We start from the raw sequence: 13,471 nt of genomic DNA on the forward strand, positions 1-13,471 counted from the left end.
TTCCTCCTGTCAAACATCTGTATACATTTGCTTATGTTAGGGTTAATAATAGTCATTGTTATAATAATAATTACTTCTACTCATTGAGCGCTTAACTGTTTCCAGGGTCCTCAGCCGAGGGCTTTACCTGCGTTGCCTCATTTCATCTTCACAACCACTGTGAAAGTAGGTTCCACTATTATCATCCTTATTTTATAGTTGGAGGAAACAGAGTCTCAGAGAAGTGAACTTGTCCTGGATCAGTGGGGAAGTGAGTGATGGAACTGCAGTCCAATGTATGCTTTTAAAAAGGTTGATATTCGGGGTGCCTGGGTGGCTCAGTGGGTTAAGCCTCTGCGTTCGACTCAGGTCATGATCTCAGGGTCCTGGGATCGAGTCCGGCATCAGGCTCTCTACTCGGCAGGGAGCCTGCTTCCCCTCTCTCTCTGCCTACTTGTGATCTCTTTCTCTCTCTCTCTCTGTCAAATAAATAAATAAAAATCTAAAAAAAAGAAAAGCTTGATATTCAAGGGTGCCTGGGTGGCTCGGTTTGTTAAGCATCTGACTCTTGATTTCTGCTCAGGTCATTGATGTCAGGGTTGTGAGATCGAGCCCGGGATGCCTGCACAGAGCCTGCTTAAGATTCTCCTCTGTCTCCCTGTCCCTCTGCCCCTCTCCACCGGCCCCTAAAACACAAAACAAAACGAGAAAACAAACAAAACAAAACCTTGATGTTCAAAACTCTCCAGAATCCGCCTCTCCCTGCTTTTATAGCTCTGTTTCCTACTGGTCCCCTGTGAGGTTAGGGAGATTTTCTGCTCTACTGAAAAGGGTCTGCTCACCTTCCACTAAGCCTATTTTGCTCAGGTCTGGACTGGACTGCCCCTTCCTTCTGGCTTGGCCAGAGCATTCTTTTCAAGCCAAAGCTCTATCTTCCAGCTCAAGGGACACCTTCTTTTTTCTACCTTCCTTCCTTCATTTTTCTACCATATCCACCTGTACTTTTTTTTTTTTAACATTATTGAGTTATAATTGGCATTCAATAAACTGCATGTTTAAAGTATAATTTGCTAAGTTTTGACATACATACATTATATACCAATGAAAACATCACTACACTGAAAATAATGAACATATGCATCACCCCACCCCCAGAATTTCCTAGTCTCCCTTCATAATTCTTCTCTCTGCCCCCTTCACCAATGACCTACTTTGCCCCCATCCCTGCCCTCAGGCAACCACTGGTTATTATATATAATATCCACTGCTATTAGAGATAGTTCGACTTCTAAAGTTTTATGTAACTAGAATCCTACAGCATGTATCCTTTGTGTCTGGCTTCTTTCATTCAAATTCCTTTTTTTTTTTTTTTAAGAGATTTTATTTATTTACTTCTGAAACAGAGAGAGAGCATGAGTAGGGAGAGGGGCAGAGGGAGAATCAGATTTCCCGCTAAGCAGGGAGGGAGCCCAATGAGGGGCTCGATCCTGAGACCCTGGCACCAAGACCTGAGCCCAAGGCAGATGCTTAACCAACTGAGCCACCCAGGCGCCCTCTGTTCACTTGCTGATGGGTAGCTGGATTCCAGTTCTTCCACTTTGTAATACACTCCAATTTTCTATCGTAATAGTTCCACAGATGAACACAATAAACTTTTTGCCCTCAATTGGGAAGGATCTCAGATGGGGCATGAGACCTATGCACAAATATATTCTGTTTGAGTGGGAGAAAGTGTTAGGGTTATACTTCCCCTCTCCTGGGCTCACACCTCTCACATCCATTCCAGGTTCCACAGCTAGCACAGCCTTCCAAGCACAGGGCCGATCTCATCACCCACCTGCTCATAAACCTCCAGTGGTCTCCCTCACTGCCTCAGTTGGGCTTTCACAAGAAAATAAATGAAACAAAAAGAGTAAAACTTTATCAGTAATTCTAATGCCATATTTGGCTTTGCAGCGTGGTCTGGGGACCGCATAGCTCACAATATGGCCAATCAGAATTTACCGCAAAGAGGGTAAGCCTGAGGGCCAGCTCTGTTTAGTTCTCAGTAAGTGACCCTAAACTGGGAGACTGTCCCTGTGCCTGGGGAGACTACATTTCATCATTCACATGGGTGATGGGAAATCTGTATTTACAAATTGTGTAAAAGTTTTTAAGTATCTATTGATAGTGATAGTATTAAGTTCTGTAAGACAGTCTCTCTAGGACCATTCCTCTTTCTAGCAATGCTAGATATGATCTCATTATGTCATTTTTTCACTCAGTAATTTGTTGAGTATTTGTTAGATACCAGGTGGTCTGCTGGGAGACAGAAAGGAGCCGAATGGCATTGAAAACAGGAAAGCCCATCTCAGGGACCACAGGCTGTATGCCTATTCAAGTACCGTGTGGGGCCGATGGCACCTTGATCCCCTCAAATGAGTATCCAGTCACTGCAACAGGGCTTCCCTGAATGTAGAAATGGCCCCATCAGGCTTTCCAGGCTGATAACAGCCACACAGTGCTCAGAGAGGACCGTGAGATTCTGAGGGGACTGTGAGATTTATAACTGGTCAAATGTAGAGGTTTGCTAATGCCCTGTGCTGGTTAGGGCTAGAGAAATGGGGTAGTCTTATACACTGTTAGTGGCAGAAGAATGTGGTGCAAATGTTTTACTGGGTAATATGACAACAACTATCGTAATTCCCTTTTCATATACAAATACAAAACAAAAGACTTCAAACAAAAGACTTCAAGATATTCATACAGGGATGGTAAATAGCAACTTTTTATTGAAAATGTATTTTTAATTCTTTTAAAAAAATATTTTATTTCTTTATTGAGAGAGAGCGCACAGAGGAAGAAGTACACTCCCCACTGAGCAGAGGGTCTGATATGGGGCTTGATCCCAGGACCCTAGGACTGTGACGGGAACCAAAGACAGATGCTCAACAGATTGAGCCACCCAGGTATCCCTGTATTTTTAATTCTCGATAATTGAGAAATTAAAACATATACAGAGAGGGCAAGGTACTCATTATCCAACTCGATCAATTACCAAACTTAAGACTGTCTGTCCTGTATCATTATGAGGCAGATCCCAGATACCGTATTATTTCATCCATAAATATTTCTTTGTGTATCTCTAAAAGATAAGGACCACAATAGCAAGTCACATTGAAAATAATTAACAATAGTTCCTCAATTCATCAAATATCCGGTTGGTGTTAAAATTAATCTGCATGTCACAGCTTGAAGAAATGCTTTGCTTGAATCTGAACCCCAAAAGTTCTATATACAATGGTTGGTTGACATGTCTTTCAACTCTAATATCTGTTTGCCATTCATCTCTTTTTTCCTTCTAGTTTCTTTGTTGGAGAGACTGGGTTGTTTTTCCTGTTGAGTTTTCCAATTGGGATTTTGCCGATGGCTTCCCTGTGGGGTAGGTTATCAGGATCTCCTGTCCCTCTACATTTCCTATAGAAACAGATGGAGTACAGGGAGCAGAGCCTTGACTAGTCTTAGGTTCACTTTTACACTCTCTGGCAAGACTGATATGTAAGTGGTGCTATTTTTTTTCCCCTTCTATTAGGAAACCCACAATGTCTGATTGCTTCCCTTTCTGAGATAACATATGTTGCTGTTTAATGGTTCGATCTTTTAATTCGTTAGAGGCTGCAAAATGATACTCTGGCATTTCTCAATTTATTAATTAGAATGATTGAAAAAATTATTTTTTACTATTATTTTTAATAGTAGACACTTAGAGTCTACTTAAATATGTTTTAGCAGGTGAAAAGAAAGTGATAGGATACCTTTTGGTGTAAATAAAAATGGTGCATGTGTACTGGTGTGTAGGCATGTGTACGTGCATGAAACATTTTTCTGGAATTTCACGTGATAAAACTAACAATGCTGGCTACCGATAAGGAGAAGAGTTTGGTTAGGCCAGAAGGAGGCTTTTACTCTTTATGTCTTTCAATATCATTTGAATTTTTGATCAATGCTTGAAATCATTATGAGTAGAGGTTATTTGGGTAGTGAGGTTATTAGCTTTAAAGGAAAAAAAAAAAGCCCCAGTGAGTGCTGTGAGAATATTTTTGGTGAAAATAACATGTTTCAAATACTTATCCTACCACTTGGCCACTACTAGACCCTCAGTTCATTTTAGTTAATTCTGAAAAACAGTTTAAAAAATCTTCAACAGGATAACCAGCCCTCAACCTAGACAGCAGCAATGAATCCCAGACACTCTTGGGGTTTATGTGTGGACCTCCAGTGCAGGGACTGGGACTCTCCTACTCCCAGTCTCAAGAAAAATACAATCACTTAAAAAATGGTGAACATTGTCCCCGCATCTGGCTCTCTGCTCGGCAGGGAGCCTGCTTCCTCCTCGATCTCTGCCTGCCTCTCTGCCTACTTGTGATCTCTGTCAAATAAATAAATAAAATCTTAAAAAAAAAAAAAAGGTGAACACTGGGGCACGTGGGTGGCTAAGTCGGTTAAGTGTCTGTCTCCAGCTCAGGTCATGATCCCAGGGTCCTGGGATCGAGTCCCGCATCGGGCTCCGTGCTCAGTGCTTCTCTCTCTCCCTCTCCCTCTGCCCGCCGCTCCCCCTTGCTTCTGTTCTCTCTCTCTGTCAAATAAATAAATAAAATCATAATAAAAAAAGAAAGCAATACGCCTTTAAAAAAATTGTGAACATAACTTTTAAAGAGATGTTTCAAAGTGATTTTCCTGACTAGTCAACCTTGCTGATGAGGCCTCAGTTGGAGATTTGGTGCTCAGCTGGACCAGGAGGGCTTGAAGAGGACTAGGTCACTGAGGAGTGTGAACTTAGAAGAGAGTATGTAAAGCTGGCCCTGGACAGTTTTATAGGTTACTAGGCAAGTCAAGAGTAAGACTTAGGGAAGGTTATTTTGACCTTCTTATTTTTATTCTGACTGAGACATGCAGAATAAATTGATGCTCTTAAATTGTATTCATATTTAAAAAAACAATTTTCAGGGCGCCTGGGTAGCTCATGGGTTGATCCTCTGCCTTTGGCTTGGGTCATGATCTCGGAGTCCTGGAATCAAGTCCTGCATCGGGCTCTCTGCTCTGTGGGAAGCCTGCTTCCTCCTCTCTCTCTCTGCCTGCCTCTCTGCCTACTTGTGATCTCTGTCAAATAAATAAATAAAATCTTTTAAAAAATTTTTCAGATCACACATAATCTAAGGCTATTCCTATATTTGCTGAATACATTTAGTGGAACCATTGGCCCCTTTTCTTATTTATTTTTCCTTTGTATATTCATTCTTTACTCCCTTGCCGACAATCTTAATTTACCCTCTCCGTGTTCTTACAAAAAGTGTATTGCTTTCTAGGCATTAAAATAATTATCATTGCATACTATTTATTTCATCTATATGGCATTCTTGAAATAACACAACTACAGAGATTAATAGATTAATGGTTTCCAGGTGATGGGGGGGAGATGGGAGGTGGTTGGGAAGACGCTCGCAAGTTCTTTTGAGATAACTGATTTACACAAGTTCATACAGGGACAAAAATTGCATAGAATTACATGCGCACACCCACATAAATGAAGGTTAAAAAACTTGTAAGCAGTAATTAAGGCCTGCATATTAGTTAACATAATCTACCAATGTCAATTGCCTGGTTTTGATATTGTATTACAGATACATAACATGTCACCATTGGGAGACACTAAGTGAAGGGCACATGGAACTCTTTATACTATTTTGGCAACTTCCTGTGAGTCTATTACTATTATTTAAAAACATAAACTAAAAAGCTGCAGAACGTGCAGCTTTATATATTTTTTCTATGCAGAACGTGCAGCTTTATATATTTTTTCTATGGCTTATGTATTCTTCCTTGGTGCCAGATGATGTTTTATTTTTTTTTTTTTTAATTTTATTTATTTGTCATAGAGAGAGAAGCAAGAGCAAGCACAGGCAGACAGAATGGCAGGCAGAGGCAGAGGGAGAAGCAGGCTCCCTGCCAAGCAAGGAGCCCGATGTGGGACTCGATCCCAGGACGCTGGGATCATGACCTGAGCCGAAGGCAGCGGCTTAACCAACTGAGCCACCCAGGCGTCCCCCAGATGATGTTTTATATGCTTTGCATGGATTAACTCAGTTTATCCTCATTATTTCCAGAAGTGAAGTAACATGGTTCAGTCATAGGGTCGGGAAGTGGCCGAGCCAAGATTAAAAGCCAGTCCTTTCAGACATTACACTGTATGACTAAGTCAAAGAAGCAAAACATTGATGCAGCACGTATAAGCACTAATATTTCTAAAAATATTAGAAATAACCAAAAATGTAGGAGTGCTGAAAAAAATTAAAAATTGAAAAAAAATCCTATGTTAATCAAGCTACAAGCACCACTTAGTCTAACAAGCCAGGTTTATGGACTAGTTTTCAAAGAGGGAGAACACACACCAAAAAACTGTGATGTGTCTCACCAAACAAAGGAAAAAACAGAGTTAATGTAGGTTGCGAGGAAGCCTGGAGTGGAGGGTTTTGATGGGCTTAAAGAAAAGCAGGGCTGTGTGAAAGGATGGACATCAGAATGAGGCTTTGAAGTACTTCCAGGATCCTGTTTCCTTGGAAACCACGAAGTTAAGATAAAGGTGGAATGTTGTGTTTAGAAACCTCTTATTGTAGTTTTCGTACCTGGTCTAAGATCAAGGCTGATGCTCTGTGTCAAAGTGATTTGGGTCCTCTCAGCAGGAATGGGGATGTTTCATTCTTGCTGATGTGCTTTCAAACAGCGAAGGTTCTGGTTGTCTATGATTTTTAGAACAGGTTTCTCAGGGAATAAGAGAAGCAGTGATCCCTCAAAGAAGGGATCATGACTCTAGCTGCAGCATGTCCTTGGGAGAGATGTCTCCTGCTAATTCTTCGGCTCGCTAGATCTCTGTTTTCCCAGCCTGATGAACAGCAGAATGTGTTTTTATTTTCTTGGTTCTAGTTAATTTCTACTTTCTGAGAATGTACCTAAGTGCTGTCGTGATTTGACATTTATTTTGTCAAATAAATAAATAAAACCTTAAAACAAACAAACAAACAAAATAAGAATTGGCCTTTCCTGCTCAACCCCCACAAAGCTGAACCCGCATCTCTTCCCCCACGTTGTGTTGTGAATGTTCAATGTGTGGATTGAACTTGCTGCATTACACTACGATGAGCCACTCTCAGTGACAAACACCAGGGTTTGCTCCACTTCCCCATCACAAAAAGTGCTGCAAGGAACATCACTGTACATTTCCCTTATGGACCTATGTAACTATCTTTTGGATAAAAATCAAGAAGCACAACTCTGGTTATTAGGATCTGTTTATTCTTTTTTTTTTTTTTTTTAAGATTTTATTTATTTATTTTGGTGATAGAGGGTGAGTGAGTGAGAAGGGGAAGAGCAGACGGAGAGGGAGAGAATCCCAAACAGACTCTTCTCACTGAGCTTGGAGCCCATCACAGGCTCAAACTCACCACCCTGAGATCATGACCTGAGCCGAAATCAAGAGTAGGATGCTCAACTGACTGAGCAACCCATCTATCTATTTTTTTTTTAAAGATTGTATTTATTTATTTGACAGACAGAGATCACAAGTAAGCAGAGAGGCAGGCAGAGAGGGAGGAGGAAGCAGGCTTCCCACTGAGCAGAGAGCCTGATTCGGGGCTCAATCCTAGGACCCTGGGATCATGACCTGAGCCGAAGGCAGAGGCTTTAACCTACTGAGCCACCCAGGCGCCCCACCCCAGATCTATTTACTAATTGAATGAAGAGTACCAGGCTCACCTCCAGAATAGTCATCCCAGACTTCCAGCACCATGACATCAGCCCTCCTCTGAGCCCACTTCCAGGCCAACCCTTGCATCATCCAACTCTCTGAGTTTTTCCCCCTCTCTGGTGTTAAGTGATATCTCATTGTTTTCATTTTTGTTCCTTTAATTGTTAATGAATTCAAGCATCTTTACATGAGTTTGATAGCTTTTGTGTTTGTTCTCCTGTATATTGCCTATCCCTATCCTTTGCTCCAACATTGTTTCTAGAATAAAACTAGCCCCTCCCTAGTTTGGCATTGAGTCCCCAGTACTAAAATCTCATTTTTTTTTCCCCCAAGATTTTTTTTTTTTTAAGTAAATCTGTACCCAACATGGGCTCAAACTCACAACCCCGAAATCAAGAGTCACATGCTCAGGGGGGTGCCTAGGTGGCTCAGTCAGTGAAGCAGCCAACTCTTGATTTCAGCTCAGGTCGTGATCTCAGGATTCTGGTATCAAGCCCCACCTGGGGCTCTGCTTCAGGATTCCCTCTGTCCCTCTGCCCCTCCCCCTGCTTTCTTTTTCTGTCTCTCTCTCTCTAATAAATACTAAATCTTAAAAAAAAAAAAAAAAAAAAAGTAAGAAAGAGAAAGTTTTGTCTCATGTTCCACTGACTGAGCCAGGCAGCTGCCCCTAAAAGCTCCCTTCTCATCACTGTCCTTTGCCCAAGCTACATGTGGCCCCATAGCAGTTCTTCCGTCTTTGTTTTTCCTGTCTCTTCTGCCTGGAGTACACCACTTTCCCCTTGCCCCCAGTCTGAGCATGTCTCAAATCTTAATTATTCTTTAGAGCCCAGCTCAAACTATCGCCATTCTTATTTGCTCAGCTGGAATGACCCTTTCCCTCTCAGCTCCCACAGAGCTCAACCTGCATCTCCCGTTGTCACCTGCCGCAATATGGCTTCCATTGTAGCTGCTGAGGTGGGTATCACCTTCCTACAGAGTCAGGCACAGGTTGTGTGCAAGCACAGAGAGGTCCAGGGGCCCTGTTCAGAGAAATATTAAGACTTTAACAATAAGTAAGATGATTTTGACTTTATTCTTCATAGTTTCCTCTGGACAGTGTTTTCCTAAGTATACCCGTTAGTGGGTTATGAAATCGATTTACTTGATAGAGATCACCTTTTTCCTTTTCCCCTTTTTTAAAAAGCATAAAACAGAGTATATTGCAAACAGGAAGTATCATTTTGTGAAACACGTTGCAATTTATATTAAGAACATAGGCAATGGTGCCTGGGTGGCTCAGTGAATTAAGCCTCTGCCTTTGGCTCAGGTCATGATCTCAGGGTCCTGGGATCGAGCCCTGCATCGGGCTCTCTGCTCTGCCCCGCATCCATTGGGCTCTCTGCTCTGCAGGGGGTCTGCTTCCCCCTCCCCCTCTGCCTGCTTCTCTGCCTGCTTGTGATCTCTGCCTGTCAAATAAATAAATAAAATCTTAAAAAATATATAGGCAATGGAAAATGTTTTTCGTACTGTGAGTTGAGGTCAAGAGAAGTCTGTTGTACTGTACTGAAGCATCACAGAACATATTCCCCCAATAGGTGCTACTTTGGCATATTGACTATTTTGAGCTGCAGGCACTTGTAAAACAGCAAATGCAAGGACAGACTTTCTCTAACCACACCTGCCGAAAGGCAGAAAAGGAACTCAGTTGTCACAAATCCCTTTCTTGGGAATTTCATCAAATAGAAAAGACTGCCCCTTATCCCAGGAGAACTGGACCCCACATCCAGGCAAACATCCTCAGAAACTAGCATACCTCCCGTGAATTCTTCTAAGGGCCTGTTCATCTTTCCTAAAAGGCATTTACTCTCCACTAAGAGGCCTCCAAGCCTCTTCCCCTTTCACTACTAAGGTGGTATTTATGTCTGAATTCCAAACCATCTCGGGGAATTAGTTATTTTTTCTCAGGCATCTCCCATGTATCCATGAGGTATCCATATTAATAAACTTGTTTGATTTTCTCTTGTTAATCTGTCTTTTATTATAGGAGTCCCAGCTAAGAAGGCAAAAGGATAGAGGGAAAATTGTTTTCTCTTCCCTACAGTACAAATATTGATGATATTTGTATCCATGTGTGTGTACCTTCCTCTGAAATCCTGACCCAAATACAAAAGAAAAGCAAAACACGAAACCTAGACTCAAATTCCAGCCTGGCCCCTTCTTAGCTGGGTGACCCGTAACCCCAGGGGTCTTACATTCACCAGAAATTTCCCCATCTGTAAAACAGGACTGAAAAGCCCTACCTCCTTACCAGGTTTCTTGTAGAATCAAATGAGAGGATATAAAGGAAAGGCTTTTGTAAGTCATGAGACATCCAGGAACCCAAGTATTCTTGTTTGCTGGGTCACAGTCTACAAGAATGTCTAGATGCTACTGATCTACCAATTGTTTCCTGGGTGTTAGTCTTTCTACATTGTGATTGTGAGTTTCCCAAGGTAAAGATCTAGGACTTGTATTGGTTAGTATTTATCATAATGAAATGAGTAATAATTTATTGAGGTATTGCCATGTTGAGATTCTGCCCTAAGTACTTTGGATGAACTGTATTTATCTCATTTTATCCCTGTGGTAACTCTATGAGGTATGTACATTTGCTGTCACTATTTTATAAATATTCCAGCTGCAACACTGAGACCTTTTTCTAGCTCCATGTCTTTTCTTTTCCTGAGGAAAGTTGCCTAGTTGCCCAGACAGTTTGGGCTTTCTCCTGGTTACTGCAGGTAACTAGCCAAGGACCAAAGGACTTTCCATGTACTGCTCTGAAGCCTGGAGTTCCCTAAGTGGAGACACAGACTCCCTTGTGACCCCCACACTGTCTGGACACAGGGAGTGTTAGCAAAAATGTGATCTGCTGCTCTTGGTTTATACTCAGGTATCACTGACTGACAGAAGGACATTTTGGAGATGGAGAGCACAGGGACACTTAGAGAGGGAAGATCATGGGAAGTCTCTGGAAGGCCTGCTTCCAGAAGGACCTCCTAAGAGGCCCTGAGCTCAACACGTGCAGGGGGTTGACTAGTGTCCTCCCAGAAGTCATATCCTCCTGGAAGCTCAGAATATGACCTTATTTAGAAATAGGGCCTTTGCAGATGTAATTAAGGATCTTTAGGTGAAATCCCGCTGGATTTAGGGTGGGACAAGGGAAAGGAGTGGGAAAGTTGGGCACAAGACCTGGGGAAGGCAGCCATCTGAAGACACAGGCAGAGATTGGAGTTTTGTTGCTGTAAGCCAAGGAAAGCCAGGAGCCACTAGAAGCTGAAAGAGCCAAGGAAGGATTCTTCCCTAGAAGTTTGGAGAAAGCCTGGCCCAGCTGATACTTTGATTTCAGAACAGTGAGAGAATAAATTTTGATTATTTTCAGCTACCAAGTTTGTGGTGGTCTGTTTGGGAGCACTCAGACACCCTCACTGGCTTCTAGCAGCAGTTGGGGTGTGAGCTGTCCCCACAATGCGAAGAGCTTGCTGCTGCTGCCAGCCCCCAGTGAAGCCTGTTGGGGTTCTTCCTGCCCAGACATGGCGTCAAGGAGCGCACAGAGGTCCAGGACTGGGGGAGGTCAACCACCATCTAGGGGTGCTCAGTGCCACTAGTGGAGATGGAGACGCCCTGAGGAATTTAGGACTGAGCAGGTCGGGGAGGCTGGGTAGGCCTATGAAGGAGCCAGTCTGCTCACTGCGGGGCACCGTCTCCCATTCCCGACCCCTTTTTTCTCCTCTGCCATCTTCTTTCCTCCAAGTACACTTCCTGCTCTGCTCCTCATCACTCTTAACACTCCCTCCCCACCAAATTACAAGAATCTTTCATGAATGAAATGATGGGCTGTTTCCTAATCCTGCTTTAACAGATTACCCTAAATTTAGAGGCTTAAAACAGCACAAATTTATTCTCTTACAGTTCTCAAGGTCAGGAGCCCCAAATGAGTCTTAAGGTACTACATTCCGTGTCAGAAGGACTTATTCCTTCTAAAGGCTCCAGAAGGAGAATCCGTTCCTGTCTCTTCCAGCTTCTAGAGGCCACTGGCATTTCTTGGCACCTGGCCTCAGCATCCAATCTCTGCTTCTGTCATTGCATTGTCTTCCCCCCATGAGGCCTCTTGCCTCTTTCTAATATGGCCTGTTATGATGATATTTAGGGTCCACCCATCCATGTTAGTCTCCCCACCTCCAGGTCCTGAATTTAATCACACTTGCGAAGTCCCTTTTGCCAGTTAAGGTCACAGATTCTCAGGTCGCTGGGATCAGGATGTGGACGTCTTGGTGGGGGACTATTCAGTCTACCCCCAAATTTGTACCCCTCCCTAAAGCATCTCCCCTGAAGCACTGATCACCCACTGAGGGCACTGACAGTGGTGAACTCTGCCTTCAGCTAAGGTCACCAGAAGCTGGCTAATGGTGGACTTCAGCCATTTGTGGACAATTGTCACAGCCCAGGACAGCTATCTTCTACCCTCTTCTGGGACTGACCCGCAGGAAGTTCCTTCCAGGGTGCAGGCTAGACCTGATTCTGACCAGCAAATTCCCGAGAATTTCCTGAAAGGTGGTGTGGAGGTGGGTAGATACTGGGTGCTGTGTCCTTCTGAGTAAGGATTCAGAGTCTGAGGTCTTCAGGTCCCTCATCAGGCATTTCCTGACCACTGAGGCAGTCAGGATGCTGCCTTACAGAGATGAATAGGACAACATGCCCATCCTGACAGAACTCAGAGTCTGATGGGGAACTAGGAGGATAAATGAATCCTGGTGCTAAAACCAGAGGAGAGTATACACTTGTTAGAAACTGGGGAAAGTGCTGTTGGTCTGAGAAGGAGGAGTAGGGGTTGCGGTGGGGTGCACATGAGGAAAGCTTCACAGGACTGAATTGTAGACTAAACAGTAGGTCCACCAAGGAGGGGAACGTATCTGGATAGAAGAAAGGGTTATGCCAAGTCATGAGAGGAATTGCAAATTGCAGACATTAAGTTGGATGAGAACAAATGAGTGGGGTTAGGGGAATGGCTGATGAACATCCAATGAAAAGCCAGGGAAGGTTTGCAATTTAGGAGCTGTAACGGTATTTACCTTTATAATTTTGTTTAGACTTTTCTGAATAGCTAATAATTTTTTTTCTGTTGTTTATTTTGGATCAGACTTGTGGTGGTCACTTTATGGGAACTGTTTCCTTAAATGTCTCCAGATACCACCAGCAGGCAGGTACCAGTGTCCCCATTTTACCGATGAGGAACTGAGGCCTGGTGAGATGAAGCATCTTGCCACAGTGTCCTAGGTAGAAAGAGGCAGAGCCAGGACTCAAACTCAAGTCTGTGGCCTTGTCCTTGGCCTCTGCTTCTCTGTACTGATCATGACACATGCATTTCATGTTGAGGATAATAGGGTGGAGGAGATGGAAAGAGTATGAAGATCAACTCTGGCACTGGGTGGAAATTTTTTCTTCCTTGATAGTGGTAGAGACAGGTGGCCTATGGGTAATGAGTCCATTGAATCAACGAGTCCCTCAATCCTATACATCATGAACTTCCTATTCCTGAGCGCCCCCTCCAGCTTCCGGTATGTGCTCTTCACTTAGTCTTTTCTGCTTTGGAATGTGAACTTTGGAGTCCCAGAATCTTGGTGAGAATCCCTGGCCATGGCACTCACTAGCTGGGGGAGCCTAGGCCAAACACTTTAAGCTTCCTACTCTATAAAA

The sequence above is a fragment of the Mustela nivalis genome, assembly GCF_964662115.1.
Source record: "Mustela nivalis genome assembly, chromosome: 10".
NCBI classification, from domain to species: Eukaryota; Metazoa; Chordata; class Mammalia; order Carnivora; family Mustelidae; genus Mustela; species Mustela nivalis.